Raw genomic sequence first — 14,233 nt, forward strand, 5'->3', positions numbered from 1 at the left:
AAGCTTCTTTTATTAGTAAATATTGTGTAAAGAAATTCGTATGACTATATGTGAACTCGTGGAAAATTACAGATAAATTTACAAATTATCTAAATGATAGAGAAATTATAAATATACTTATAAATTATACAAATCTAGCTACATTGTTCAAAGGATACGTCGTCTATAAATTATAAATCGATTGAGAATCCCTCGCTTAAATTGACGAAGGTAAAAGTTGATCTAAAACCGTACTTTGCTAATAAAAGCAACTAACGATACTCCCACGTTCGCTATAAGGCTGCTAATAAATATTTCAACCCACCGTGAAGGTTGCGGCGCGCGTAATCTTCTTGCGAGCGTTTATCGCGCGGCATTTTTGCGGCGCGTCCCGGTGGCGGTCTCCGCGGCCGAATCAATCGATAAGAAACATTAATCGCGTTATAATCAAAATATTTCCCCTCATAATCAGCGGCGCGTATTCACGGCGCGTCCCTAAGTCATGAATAATGTAGGCCAGCGGGCGCGGTGTAATTTTTATTAACTACGGCGTCCGCGGCCGGTGTCGTGCGTAGCCCGCCTTCGGCCAATCACGATGAACGGCCGTGCACGGCTCGTTTGTCCGCCGGTTTCTCGCGCGGCGCCGGGGGATAATTATTTGCGACACGAGTACCAATTAAACACAGTTCGAGGAAACTTTTCTTCTAGCCGGCGCGGAGCCTCCCTGGGGGGGATACGCTCGTAAATATTCCAACGAATCAGCCCACATCCATAAATTTTGCGACAACCTTTTAGAGCCTGCGTCTTCGTCGCTCCGTTCCGTGTTTCTCTTAGCCGGGCGTATCTGTCTTTGCGCCACTTATTCCCTCCGCCGGAGCCCACCCTCCTCTCCCACTTTCCCTTTCTCCGCCTCGAGTCTCTTCCACCCCCAATTTATCTCTTCCTCTTCTATGTTGCGGCAGCGTGGCCCCGACAGCCGACAGCCACAACGTGCGTCGCCAAGCAAACTGTTCATCAACCCCCTGAGCCTCCCTTCCGTGCGTCTCCTTCGCCACGAAACTCACTCGCCACTCATCCTAACTCCACCTCTTCCTCCTCCACCACCTCCTCCTCCTCCTCCTCCTCTCTACCTCATCCTCCTGTTCACTTCCTCCTCCTGCTCACCTCGTCCTCCAACTCTCTCTCTCTCTCTCTCTCTCCCTCTCTCCTTCTTCTTCCCCTTCACCGCGATCTCCGGGCCACGGTGCTGAGCAACGAGCCAGCGACAGTATCAGTGCAATTGCATTCAACTTTCTCCCTTTCCATTCGGTACCGAGTTCGAGTTGGATCGCGGTTGACGCTTCTCCTCTCTCATACAACCGAGGAAAACCGGGCACGATGCGCTCGCGCTGCCAGCGAAACCTGTCTTCAATTTTCAGGCTTCTTTGCGGCCGGGATTATGAGCTGGACCTTGTGGCCCGGTGCTGATGCTTTGTGGACCTTGACGCAGCCTCTGGATTCGGGGAAGAACTTTGTTGTCTATGTTTAGACTTAGCCTGAACTTAGAATATTGTTAGAGTTTTAGTGAGGGGACCAAAATTTGTCGATTTTGCATGGGATGTTTTTATGGATTCAAAGTGCGGATATTTTAGAGATTAAAAGTGTTTAAAGTGCGCATCGCGATGGAGACACTGTTATTTTGAGCTCGAAATTGAAAGAAACGATATTTTTGAGGATTTAGATTAATAACATTTTGAATTTGAATTTGCAATCGTTGGGATGTTGTGTGTCAGAAGGTTAGAAAAAGCTCTTTAGCACACTTTAACCCTGGAACAACCCCCTTCCATTTTTCGACAATGCATAGCTGAGTTGCGAGCAACTTAAAACAAAATCTTCCTGATCAAAATATTATTTATTATCTTGAGAATATAAAATATAAAGTACATGAGTTAATAAAACAAGGAGAACCTCGACGTTTCAATATTTATTTCCACGTCCGCAGAGAATTTAAAAATTCTCTGGGGAAGTGCGATCCTCTTACACTTTTGTTAAGTACTATACTGTCCCCATAGTGAGAAGAAATACAAAAAACATAGGCTGCAACATACATATTATTATATAACATCGGCAGATGGCGTATTGCTTGAACCCAGTTATTAAGGCGGGAAGCTCGACTGTCCAATAGCAACGCAGTCGCAATTGAATGCGCGTTAATTCGCGCAGCTAATGCTGATGGTAGCTAATCTCCGACGGAGCCGCGCGCGCGCGCGCGTGGGGGTGGAGGGGGACGAATCGAATATTTTCTCGGGTGAATTAGGAATTCAAATGGGTCGGGAGGAATAGTTCGTTCGAGTTAATACAGCGCCGGCGAAACAGCAACGAGGGAACAATAACACGGGGCGCAAGGTGACGCGATGAAATGATTCGTGACAGGTCTCCCTTAACCAGCGGCGCCCTCCGCACACGCCATAATTTCGTCAAGAGTCGATGCCACGTCGGGGCTGCTGTATTAGTGTCAAATGACGTTTTCGTCCCGGCGACTGAACCGGCGAAATTATGCACGCGTACGCACATGCCGTCGCGACGAAAACCTACGGCGGCGGGAGATCGGTGTCGCCGTTCGCGTTAATCGCCGCGCTACGGGGAAAAGCGACGACCTTCGCCGTCAAAATCGTGGGACGTTTCACGGAGATGAGAAAGAGGGATGGCTTTTATTTTTAAATTAAATTTGAAATACTCTGGGATAAGGGAAAATTATGGGAAACTTTATGCTGTTGATATTTTATGATAAGTTCTCGTTTATCCGTTATCAAGGTACCTCGTACACCATGTTGTGTTAAAGTTATACTAGTTTTGGTCTATATTAAAGCCAAACAAGACCTAAAGGGTTAGAGCCAACGCACACATGATGGATCGAGGACTTGTTCTTGTTTAATTACTTATTATACATTTTAGAAATATAAAACCAATCCCCTATTTTTCTATATATAATTGAGAGCATTTTTATGTTCCAGTACTTTAATGACGATTATACTCGTGAAAACGAAGTAACTGATTAAAAGAAGCACCTACTTTGATATCCATTATTAAATTATATATTTTAAAAAATCGTCGTATTTAAACTCGCGCACTTTTCAAAGAGACTGCAGCAGCTAACCGGCGAACATTATCTCCGTCTCGCGACAATTTGATTCGAAAAAATGGAAAGGTTTCGCAGGAATTAGCGTGTACAGGATGCGATGGCTGGATGAAAAATCCGGGTACGCGCGCGACGGAAGATGAATACTTCTGGTTCGACAATACTGATAATTTATAGTTGGCCCGCAAGACAGCATTATTCGTGTTCGAATGAATCGCGCGAACTCTCTCGACGACTATGCGTCTTCCGCGAAGTGGAAACTCGAAATTATGAAGCCAGCCAGCGAGCCAGCGTTGGCAGCGTGTTTCGGTGAATAATGCTAATCTTCCATCGAACCGTTCGAGCGGCGTCGCAGACACGGAAATCCTTTAAAATCATGGCATCGGGCTCGCACGAGCGCGGTCGCCGCCGCGTTCTATGTATAGAAATCGATAATGATCGTAAATGGTCACATCGCGCGGCTCAGGCGTCAGCGTCGCGATTAATACGCATTTCGGTGGCTGCAAATGCATCAGCCCGGTCATTAATTAACGCACGGCCAAGTTTTCGGTAACTCTTTCGCCGGGGACCGAGCCGCTTAAAAACCGATCAGCGATCAACGTGACAGGCACGCGTTATTTCGACTCGAATTCAATCCCGACCGACCGACGTCCGCTCCCATATTAATTCCACTATCAATCAGTCACAGCCACAAAAAATATGTTTATCCGGTTTGCTTGTTTTTACCCGTCATCCTATTGCGGAACCGTGCACCAGAAGATATTTTTTTCACAATGGCCAATGTAGTCGGGTATTTTTTTTTTATCGATTACACCGACAGGATCTTTTAGGTAATTTTTAAATGCTTCGTATTCTGTCAATGCGTAGGCTTACTGCTATACATATAATATTGTATTAAAAAGTAACGAAGAGATACAGCTGAGAAACACTCGCTCCATGGTTTCGTCGTCTTCATGGCCAACAAATTTTGTATAGATCATTTTTTTACGCGAGTGCGAATAACGGAGATATTTTATAGTTTACGAGACAGGTATCCTATATCCTACTAGCTTTCTGAAACGCAGCAGATGTCGACCGAGGCGCGGAGCCTGTCGTGGATGAAGTTCTCGACGGAGAGGGTGGAAATCCGGCGATCGTAAATAAATATCGCGATGATAATTCACAATCACTTGGCGTGACGTCGCCGAGTACTAACGTCGTTCGCTGCATCAATTAAGTTATCGTTCTCTCGGGGCGGTAAGTAATATTGGCGTGACCGGGGCTGGCTGGATTCTACCCCAGTCCGGAACGTCATCCCCTTTTCTATGCCAGGACGCCACGACCGCTATTAAGACGCGGGTACTCTACCACCTCTAACATCTACCGCCCCGCCACCCCGCCCCTTTCTGCTTCTTCGCATCCAAACCGGTCCCCACCCTCCCCCCCCTCCTCCTCCTCCTCCTCCTCCTCACCAGCCTCTGCCCGCACCCCGGTGGTTCCTCCGCCGTCTCTCGATCGATCTTCATCCACCGCTGCTCTACGAGTCGACAAGCTGCCGGTGCTCACGCTTCGACACCTCTCCAGCCAACTTTCCCCAGGCTTGAACAGGGTGTCTCCACTCGAATCGGAGCTATTGAATTTTCATACGCCCGCTTTCCGAGTGTTTTCCTTTTTACGTTTTTCCCTCTTTTTTTCTCCCCGGCACACAACCCCGCCACCCCGTGCCCGCCGCCACCGCCTCCGTCGTCGACTTCTCACTGGCAACGTTGCGCCGAAACCCACCTTGGACGGCCTCGCGTCATCGCCGCGCCGTGTCGGCGAACCAGGTGAATCGATAATTGGCAGCGAGCCGGCGATTTTTATTTCATCCGACGTACTCGCGTTCGCGAGTCCCGCGTTTATTTTATTTGTGCTAATCGGCGGCGCTCTCTTTTTTCCCGGACGCTGACCTCCGGCTCCTTCACGACCGAGGAGGTCGGGCTCATCGGCCGGGCTCGATAGCCGGATTGTCCTTGAACCGAATTAAACCGCCGATGCGTCACTCGATAGCATGTTCGGGGAGGCTAATTCGTGGGAGGTCTCAGCCCTCCGGCACGATCGAGGGGGTAGTTTCAGTGAAAAATCGGATTACCGGTTTCTGCTCGATTTCTCGCAAATCGTCCTTGGCAGGGTTCGGACAAAAATCTGGGAAGTAGCTGGAACTGTTCTACACGTGTGAGAATTTTTTCGGAATTTTTGGGCGAAGCGCTTTTCGAAATAAAAAAATTACGTTTGACCACTTGTTTCGTCTCTTTCTCTGGCGTGCCGTATCTACTTGTCCCGAAAAAGGGTGCATCGTTCACCTTTGCAAAACTGGTCAGGTAGCGCGTTGTGTGTAGTAAGTTGAAAGGTGGTAAGGTAGTAAGTTGGTCGATGCATTAGGGTCGTCTGTGCCTGCACGGGAGTAGATAGTGTGGGTCTAACAGCAAATATTCCTTGGCGCGGTCCGTTCCGGATCTCCTTAGGTTCCATGTGCTCGTAAATCCTTCTTCCACGGTCCAGGCCCGGTACACGGCCACCCTAGGCGTCATGTACGTCGACACGTACCCTTGGCGGAGGTGGAGGTACATCCTCCGCCTCGGCGCGACGGTCTCCAGCGTCTGGTTTATCTTGGAAATGTCCGCCAAAGGACGACGGAAAGAGTCGTAACGTCCGCGTTACGTTATGTCGAAGAAGATAAAAGGTCCTCGACGATAAGTCGAGATAGAGCGTGCTGCTGCCGGCCCCGTGAAACGTGACGCTGTAAAGGGGTCGGTTTTATGGGGATGGGAAAGTTACCCTTTAATTCATTTCGAAGCTGATCCACCTGGCCGAGGATTCGAGACAATCGCCGGAACTGTCTGCAGCCCTTTTTCGATCCAGATTGCCTTTAGAGGCAATTGCGTTCGGTATAGCTTCATTAGGGTAGCTCTAGTTAACGTAAGCTACGTTTTCCTTGTTTAACGTACGTCTTGCTTAGTTTAGCCTAGGTCTAACTATCTTAGGTTACGCCTAGTTTAGGCTATGTTTAGGTATCTTAAACTAGTTGAGCTTAGTCTTGGTCTAACTTAATTGAATCTAGCTCTAACTAACTTAGCTTATGTATAGTTTTGTTTAGGCCAGGTCTAAGTATCGTAGACTATGTCTAGCTTAATTTAGTCTTGGGCTAGTAAAGTTTAAGCTAAGTCTAGATGTCTTACACTACGACTAGCTTAGTCTAGTCTTGGTCTAGCATACTTTAGTCTAGGTCTAACCAACTCAAGTTATATTTGGTTCAGTCTAGGCCAAGTCTAAGTATCTTAGATTACGTCTAGCTTATTTTAGAATACGTCTAACTTAGCTTAAATTAGGTCTAGTTAACTTGAGCTACGTATAGCTTAGGTTAGGATAGTGGCAGCTAATTTAAAATATATTTCACTGAATGTAGGCTAGATCTAGCTGAATGATGTTACATCTCGCTTAGTTTAGTCTAAATCTAGCTAACTGATACTATAATACATCCATCTTAGTTTTTACTAGGTCTAGCTAACTTACGTTTCGCTTAACTAACATGGATTAGGATCAGTTAACTTAGACTACTTCTACCTAGCTTCGACTAGATTCAGGTAACTTTGCTCACGTCTAGTTAGCTTCAACGAGGGCATTGTTATTTCTATTTGACTGAATTGTTGTCGCTTCAAATTTTACCAGCTTTTGTGTAAGGGCCGTGTATAACTTCGGCAGCTGCAAGCATGAGATGACCAGCATTCCTTGTGTGGTTCACATGCTAGACGATGCAGGTAGCCGTGGATGGACAGCACAATGAGCCTACAGGTCTGAATACCTGGGATCGCGTTGATCCCTTTCCCTTCCTCCTACTGGGAAGGTTAATTGCTCGTAACCTTCCAGGTGCTCCAAAAATATGGTTAGTCTGTGACGGGCGTTCGCGTGTGTCGGTACCAGAGTGGAACTTTCGCGACGTCTTCATTTCGACATGACATTTATCACGGTTAATTGCCTGCGTCAACGTTTATGTACGATTTTATAACTCGCTATAGAAATAGAAAGGAATTTCTCGCGACCGAAAATGATTTGTTCGTTATTCATGTTACCGTAGAACGTTGTTATTTATATTACCGTAGGTGCGTCAGGATCATGTACAAAGGATGGTATAAAAGCACTGGTACACGAGCAAAACGACACATTTTACATTCGCCGATGAATCAAGGCTCGGAATATACGTGTACGGGTTCGCGCGCGCGCGTGTGTGCGTATCGAATGAACCGAATTTGTTTTATGTTAAACAAATATTTTGCCTCATTAAGTACCGCGGTATATTTTACACATGTGTTTTGTGTGTCACGCCGGTGTGAAACATCCACCGGCACGCTCGCCGGGGTTTATTTTCGTTGCAAACAAGTCATCGCTAATTTTCCTGCTGACCATACAGCTCGATTTCCCATAAGAATTCTACGTAAAATGTATTAATGCGTTCCGCCACACACGGCCGGCTGGTAATGAATACGTATTGTCTGCGCTCTGTAAACAGAGGAAATTCGATGCACCCGTGAAATACAGATTAATCAGCGTTTGCTATTCCCTTTTTTTTTTTTTTAACAAAAATAGCCGCCCAACCTCGATCTGGAATAACAATTAAAACGTTTCCTTGAATGCTGCATGTAGGTTAACCCTGTCAGCGTCGACCAAAAATAGTCCCGTGTACCTGTGTAAAATACCCCGAACATTGTTCATACAGTTTCATATTTCGGACAGTGATTACTTAATAATTTTGTGAAACTCGATGATTAGATAATTGGAAATGGAATCTGTTGTTTATTCAAAAGATTCAGGACACGAAATCTTTTTTTATTGTAGTTACCAACAAAATATCGGATTGGTCATTGATAGATGGATTTGAATAATTCATGTAAGCTGACCTGGATGAGTTAGAAAGTTCAAAACTGATGGCCATCTTTATCTTTTTTCTTTTTTGAGACAGAATACCCTTAGGAATGGTCGTTATTTACAACTTTGGTCTATCTAGAGCTACGTTCTTTTTAATAAGAGGTTATCATCAATATCTTTAGTCTATCTAGAGCTAGGACAGTCCTCCAAGCAGGTCATCATTGTCACCTTTGATCTATCTAGAGCTAGGATAATGCTATAAGGAGGTCATCATCGTCATCTTTTTATATCTAAAGCTAGGTTCTTAATACCAGAAAATCGACACCACCATCGTTGGTCTATCTTTAGCTGGCTTAATCTTAGAATAAGATCATCATCAAGATCTTTGCCTAACTATAGCTAGATTAATTAAAGTTGTCAACAACATCTATGGGCCACCTTAAGCTAGCTTAATCTTAGACGAAAATTATCAACATCTTTGTCTATCTGGAGCTAGTTTAATTAAAGCCGCCATCAACATCTGTGGTCTATCTTAAGCCAATTTAATCTTAGAAAATCATCATCAACATCCTCGCCTATCCAGAGCTAAATTACTCTTACAAGTAGTATATAGATCATCGTCAACATTTCTGGACTATCTATAACTGTCTTCTTCTTACAAGAAAATAATTACCAACATCTTTGCTCCATCTTCATCCAGTTGCTCCCAAAAAGGTCACGATCCGCGCGTTCGCCATCGACCAGGAACGAACTTAACCCTCCGATCGGAGGATCGGCCGAACAAGGTCCGGCGTGGAATCGACTTTATCCCGAGTTCGGCATGGCACTCGGGTAGTGGTTCCCAGGAGCCGTGTCTGAGGGATGACCGTCGCAGGGGACAATCCTTTAAACGCGAAAGATGGCGCGCGGACCGTAACCTCGGCGGCAAAAAGATCGAGGCCTGGAGGCGTTTGGCAAACGAGGCCGGCGGAGCGCGGCTGGAATCGTGGGTCTGGCGGTAGCGTGCGCGCGCGATCCTCGGACGGCGAAATTGATGGCAAGGACAGAAGTTTAGTGGCCGCCTATATATCTCGCGAAAGGAGCCCCGGTACCGGCAGACCGGCACACCGGCACCGGTGCCGCGTGGTAGGAAAAAGGGTGGAAATAGGGGAACGCCGGAGGAGCAGGCAGAAGAGGTTGCTCCCTCAAGTCTGGAGGCTTGTAACGTTGGTAACCGAGCCACCGTAGTCTGCCGGATGGTTCGACGGACAGAGGGGTACGGGGTGGATGGAAGAAGGAGGAGAAGGAGGAGGAGAAGGAGGATGAGGAGGAGGTCGGTCGGGAGGTGGCGGGAGAAGGGACCCGGGCGAAATGGGGAGGAAAGTCGTGGTCGATGCTCGGTCATCGAGAAAAACTCTGGCCCGCTCTCACTGCTATTTCACTCGAGCCTCTCTCTGCCTCTGTTCGCGGTAATCCCGAATGTCTATGGGTGTTCGCGTCCGTGTGCGCAAAAAGAGGAGCGCGGAATCGGCTACTCGTGGAAGGGCCGGAGATCTTAAATCGTCGTCGCATGAAATCGTCCTTGAAAGCACTCGCCATCTCAAGAACCGATCCCGATGTGGACAGACGGTTCCCGAGGATCAGGCTACCCGGTGAATATACATTCGTAATTCTTTGTAGCCGCCGCCATCGCCCCCAGCCCGATCAACCTGAATGTTATTCAATACGCCCCGTCTGCGCGGATGCTACCTACCGCCCACTAATACATCCGGAATACGCTGTGCCGCTGTCGGGATCCGATGTGTCTACGAGGCAATATGGATATTTACTAAGCCGCTGCGCGGAGAGCCGTTCTCTTATCGATCATTGTGATTCTGTTAACCACCGTTTCGTTACGCAGCGTTCTACTATATCGCCCTCTGTTTAGCCGCGTCGTCGTATGCGTTGGTCTGTTAATGGTCATTCTGTTTTAATATCACATCGTTAGGTTACTGTACTGTCTAACATATTGCCACATATTCATATACATTCTCCTGGCAAGCATCATTCTATAAACCATCGTTCCATTAGCCACAATTTTATTTCGTAACATTCTATTAGGTTGGTGCATATGAAATATCGGATTTTTAAGTGAGTATAGAAAAATGCATATCTTTTTTTCAAAAGCCATTGATTTAATCAAAATGTGCCCCATACGTTTCAATACACTTTTCTCAACGCGATTGTAATTCATAGATGTTTGTCATCAAGAAATTCTGATCTTTCGTATCGATAAACTGTGGTATGAAATTTTTCAGACTGTCTTCATTTACATTACGGTTTAGCCCGTAGAAACGACGCATATGTCGTACAAACTAATTGCGAAATTAAATGAAGTAAAATATAAAATTTTATAAAATATAGATCTTTCGCCAACACCGACTTTCGCTATTTTAAACATTTAGGACAGTTTTTACGGGCTAAATAGCATATAGTATTCATATGCACCAACCTAATAAAATGCACTTTATCGCATAAGATAGAAATACTATAGGCCAGAAGATTTATTTCCGATTTCCAGTGGAAGTGGCTTCGAGCGCAAAGGGTTAATAGTCTCTAACGTCCGAGAGGTAGTGGGGAAGTTACGAAAATGCGGTAAAATGCAAGCGCGTGATTATGGTTGTAAATAGTCTCAATTTTGAATCATGCAAGGCAGAGCTGTTCGACATGCTTCGCGGTGGGTAATGGAACAGCCACGCGCCGAGGGCGAAGCTACTGGCAACGTCTTATCGGAGAGCTGACGTCAGAGAAGAAAAAGTCAAGTGTTTACGTTTTTCATGCTAGTGTTCATTCTATTTCTCTTAATCCCGACATTATTTATGATAGGTCGCAGTCACTTTCTCCAGCCGAACAGCGTGTAGTTACTAGTGAAAAGTCCCGCGAATACTTGAGAGACGTTGCTCGCGAAAGAAATTGGCAACGCTGTCCTAAAGCTGCTCAAAATCTGCCCGAGTTTTTACGGGCTACATACTATATAAATGAAGGCAGTCTGAAATATTCCATTTCAGAGTTTATTAATTCTAAAGCTCAGAATTTGTTTAAGACAGATATTTCTGTATTGAAATCTCGTTGAAACGGGGCATATTTTAATTGAATCAACAGCTTTTGAAAAAAGATGTACAGTTTTATATATTTACTTAAACATCCGACATTTCATATGCACCAACCTAATATTATGTCACATTGTAATGTACACTATTTTGTTAACCCCTTGCACTATAATAACGATTCAGACTCGTGATACAGATTTCATGCAAGATTTACTATGATTTACTATGATTTAATATGAACATTATTCATTTTTAAAGTCTAGAGATAAAAGTACATAAAGACAATATAAAAGAAACAAAAATTGTCTGGTCCTATTATTAAAAATAATCAGGACAAATAAGTGCTAATCAACGCAGTGTAAAAGGAGTCGTAGTGCAAGGGATTAAGAATCATTCGATCGAGAACAATTGTCACGGTATGATATTCATTATTCTTAACTTTAATCCCTCTTTTGTATAATTCTCTCGTGGATAATTGTGACAGACATTGTCTTATTAATCCTTATTCCGTCAGACATCTGTTTATTATCGTATTTACAGACACCAAAACTTTCAGTGAACATCGTTCCTCTTTATAACAATACGAAACAGGTACCTTTGCAAAATAACAGCGCGCATTATTCTGTTAAGCATCGTTCTATGAGATACAACAGTATTATCTACCATTTTATCAAGTCACACTGTGACACACATTATCCTATTAATCAACATTCTGTTAACCCATTTACATTATTCGAAAAAGTGGAAAACTGGTCTGCATCGCTAAAATCCGCGCGCGTACGAACTTGCGATGCAAATGGGTTAAGCACCGTTCCGCGGAGCACTACCCTCTTAATCCCCCTTATGTTAAACATCATTCTCTAGCGAATAATTATGACAGACATTGTTCTATCATTCCTTATTCCGTCAGACGTCGTGCCCGTTGATTGTCACATCGTCAAACACCATTCTTTCATTGATAATACCAATGAACGGCACGTCGCGCTGCGTAACAATGCGACACGGATCGCTTTACAAGCTAACAGAACGGCGCGCATCATTCTGTGAAGTATCATCGAGCTAGCCACCATCCTGTTAGGTATCATCGTGGCAGGCACCGTTCCGTTAGGTATCATCTGCCGACCGAGCATCGTTCCGTTAGTATTTCTGTCGGCGTCGTATAAGCTTGACAATGCGGCGGTGCGTTATCGATTCCGATTCAGTAGAACGGAAACGGTTCGCGATTTGTTGAGTGAAATATTCAGAGGCAGGAGGCCGCCGCTTTTATCCGATCGGCGCAACATCTTCGGGCGCCCATTTTACGGGATGGTTTGTTTTACACTCGTTCCGCCGGTGCGTTCTGCGTTTAAAAGATCGCCTCCTGCGAGGGCGGTTTCTCCGGCTCTACGGGCTCCTTGGGACCGATCGTGTTCGCTCCGTGAATCTTTTACGGACGGACATTACGCGTAGTTTTATCTGCCGCTCCACGCGAACGATAGTCAAACAATAATTCCACGGTATGAGACTTTCATGCAAACGGCGCGCCCTAAATAACATAACCGTATTTGCGCTGCTTGTGTGTTCAATTCCGAGCGAAGAATTCTCTCTCTCTCGCTCTCCTTCTCTCTCTCTCTCTCTCTCTCTCTCTCGCTTTCTCTCTGCCCTCTCTCTCGGCGTTGCTCCCCTTTACGTGTAGTTTGTTTCGACATGCAGAGGGAGGCGGACCGTGCTTTCATTTGCTTCGATTTTTCAATAAATCACCGCGCGTGTCGCGAAACTAACCGAGTCGTAATATTTCATAAAAATATTTGTGTTCCGCGTAGCGCGGCCCGCGCCGTAAATTCCGGCGCTCCTCGAAAATTAATTCGAGCGTTTCCTGAACACGGGAACCGATCAAATATCTCGAGCATAAAGGAGAAAGTAACTGCTGGAGGGGGCGTTCGACAATCCCGCGCGAAAAAGCACGGCCAAGTTTGTTTGCCGACCAGACTCGGAGATATTACACCCAAGAATCAACTCGGCTGGTTTCCGTTCCCCGAATGCACAGTTTCTCACGGGCACACATGTGTCGGTCCCGGGCTCGCTCGTGCACGGTTGTCCACGAAATCTTTTCGTCTTCCCGAGAATATCGTATCCTCGAGCTAGGATTTGCTGCGGGACTATACACATATGTATATATACCGCGCGATCCTCCTGTTTCGCCCGATACCCTATTCGATTCAGACAGCTGTACCCGCTGTTCCGCGACGATGCCGCAAAGTCCGCTGCAAACAATGCTCACCGACTCGCAACAATTCCTCAGAATTGTAATTTGTTTAGTCTAGGCCGTTGCATTGACGGCGACAAAATAATTAGATCGTTAGTCCGTTCCAATTTTCTGTCGATGTGTCGTGCTGTTCGGGAGGCGATTTTTCGGAATTTTAAACCTGGACCCGTTAAACTTTTTTCCTAGTCGGAGGGCGCCTTCAAGAATGCATGGAAAAAGTTTCATCCGAAGGGATTCACTTTCTCGCGAGCGACAATTTTTGGAAGATCCTTCGCTCCGAGCGCAGAAGTTGTCGAAAGCGTGCGCTGGTCGCTGATAATTCATAGCGCGAGCAACTGCAGTTTATTTACGGACGGTTCAAAGTCGACATTTCCGCGCGGCATCGACACAAATCGTTGAAAATAATTGTGCAATCAGGCTCTGCTGGGAGCCATGTATTCGGGATCAGCATAACTTGCCATTTTGCGAACTGCTGGCAGGCATATTTATTCCCATGGTCCCTTAACGGAAATTGAAAGTGCTTAAACATAGATACACGTCCGAGCGCTGACCGTACACATTGCAACTTGTGCGACGACTAGTGCCGGGGTTCCTTCCGGCCCGAAACGCGGGAAATACGATTCGTATTCGATTTTCGCGTAGCGGTCATCAAATATCCGAATGAACGTTTCTAGCGGTTGCCGACATTTTACTGAGCTCCGCCATGAGCCGCAGCAGTTGTTCTAAAAGAAAAACCGTTCAATATTTTACAGAAGCAATTACAGTAAAAGAAAATCCGTCTAACGTTTCACAAAAACAATTGCTGTAAAAGAAAACCCGCTTAATAATTCACTGTATTAAAAAGAATAAACCTTGTCGATTAATTACGAAAAATAATTTCTCTAATGCAAGTCATTTATCTCATCTATCATTTATATAAAATCATTTATGTTATCTATACAA

General features: G+C 45.4%; 1 protein-coding gene across 1 annotated transcript in view; it reads left to right on the forward strand.

Moving 5' to 3' along the window:
* Positions 1–14,233, forward strand: part of LOC144472508 (uncharacterized) — a 339,391-nt gene that overhangs the window by 64,724 nt on the left and 260,434 nt on the right. The gene's annotated exons all lie outside the window — the stretch shown is intronic.

This window comes from Augochlora pura, chromosome 7 (genome assembly GCF_028453695.1).
Source record: "Augochlora pura isolate Apur16 chromosome 7, APUR_v2.2.1, whole genome shotgun sequence".
In the NCBI taxonomy this organism is placed as follows: domain Eukaryota; kingdom Metazoa; phylum Arthropoda; class Insecta; order Hymenoptera; family Halictidae; genus Augochlora; species Augochlora pura.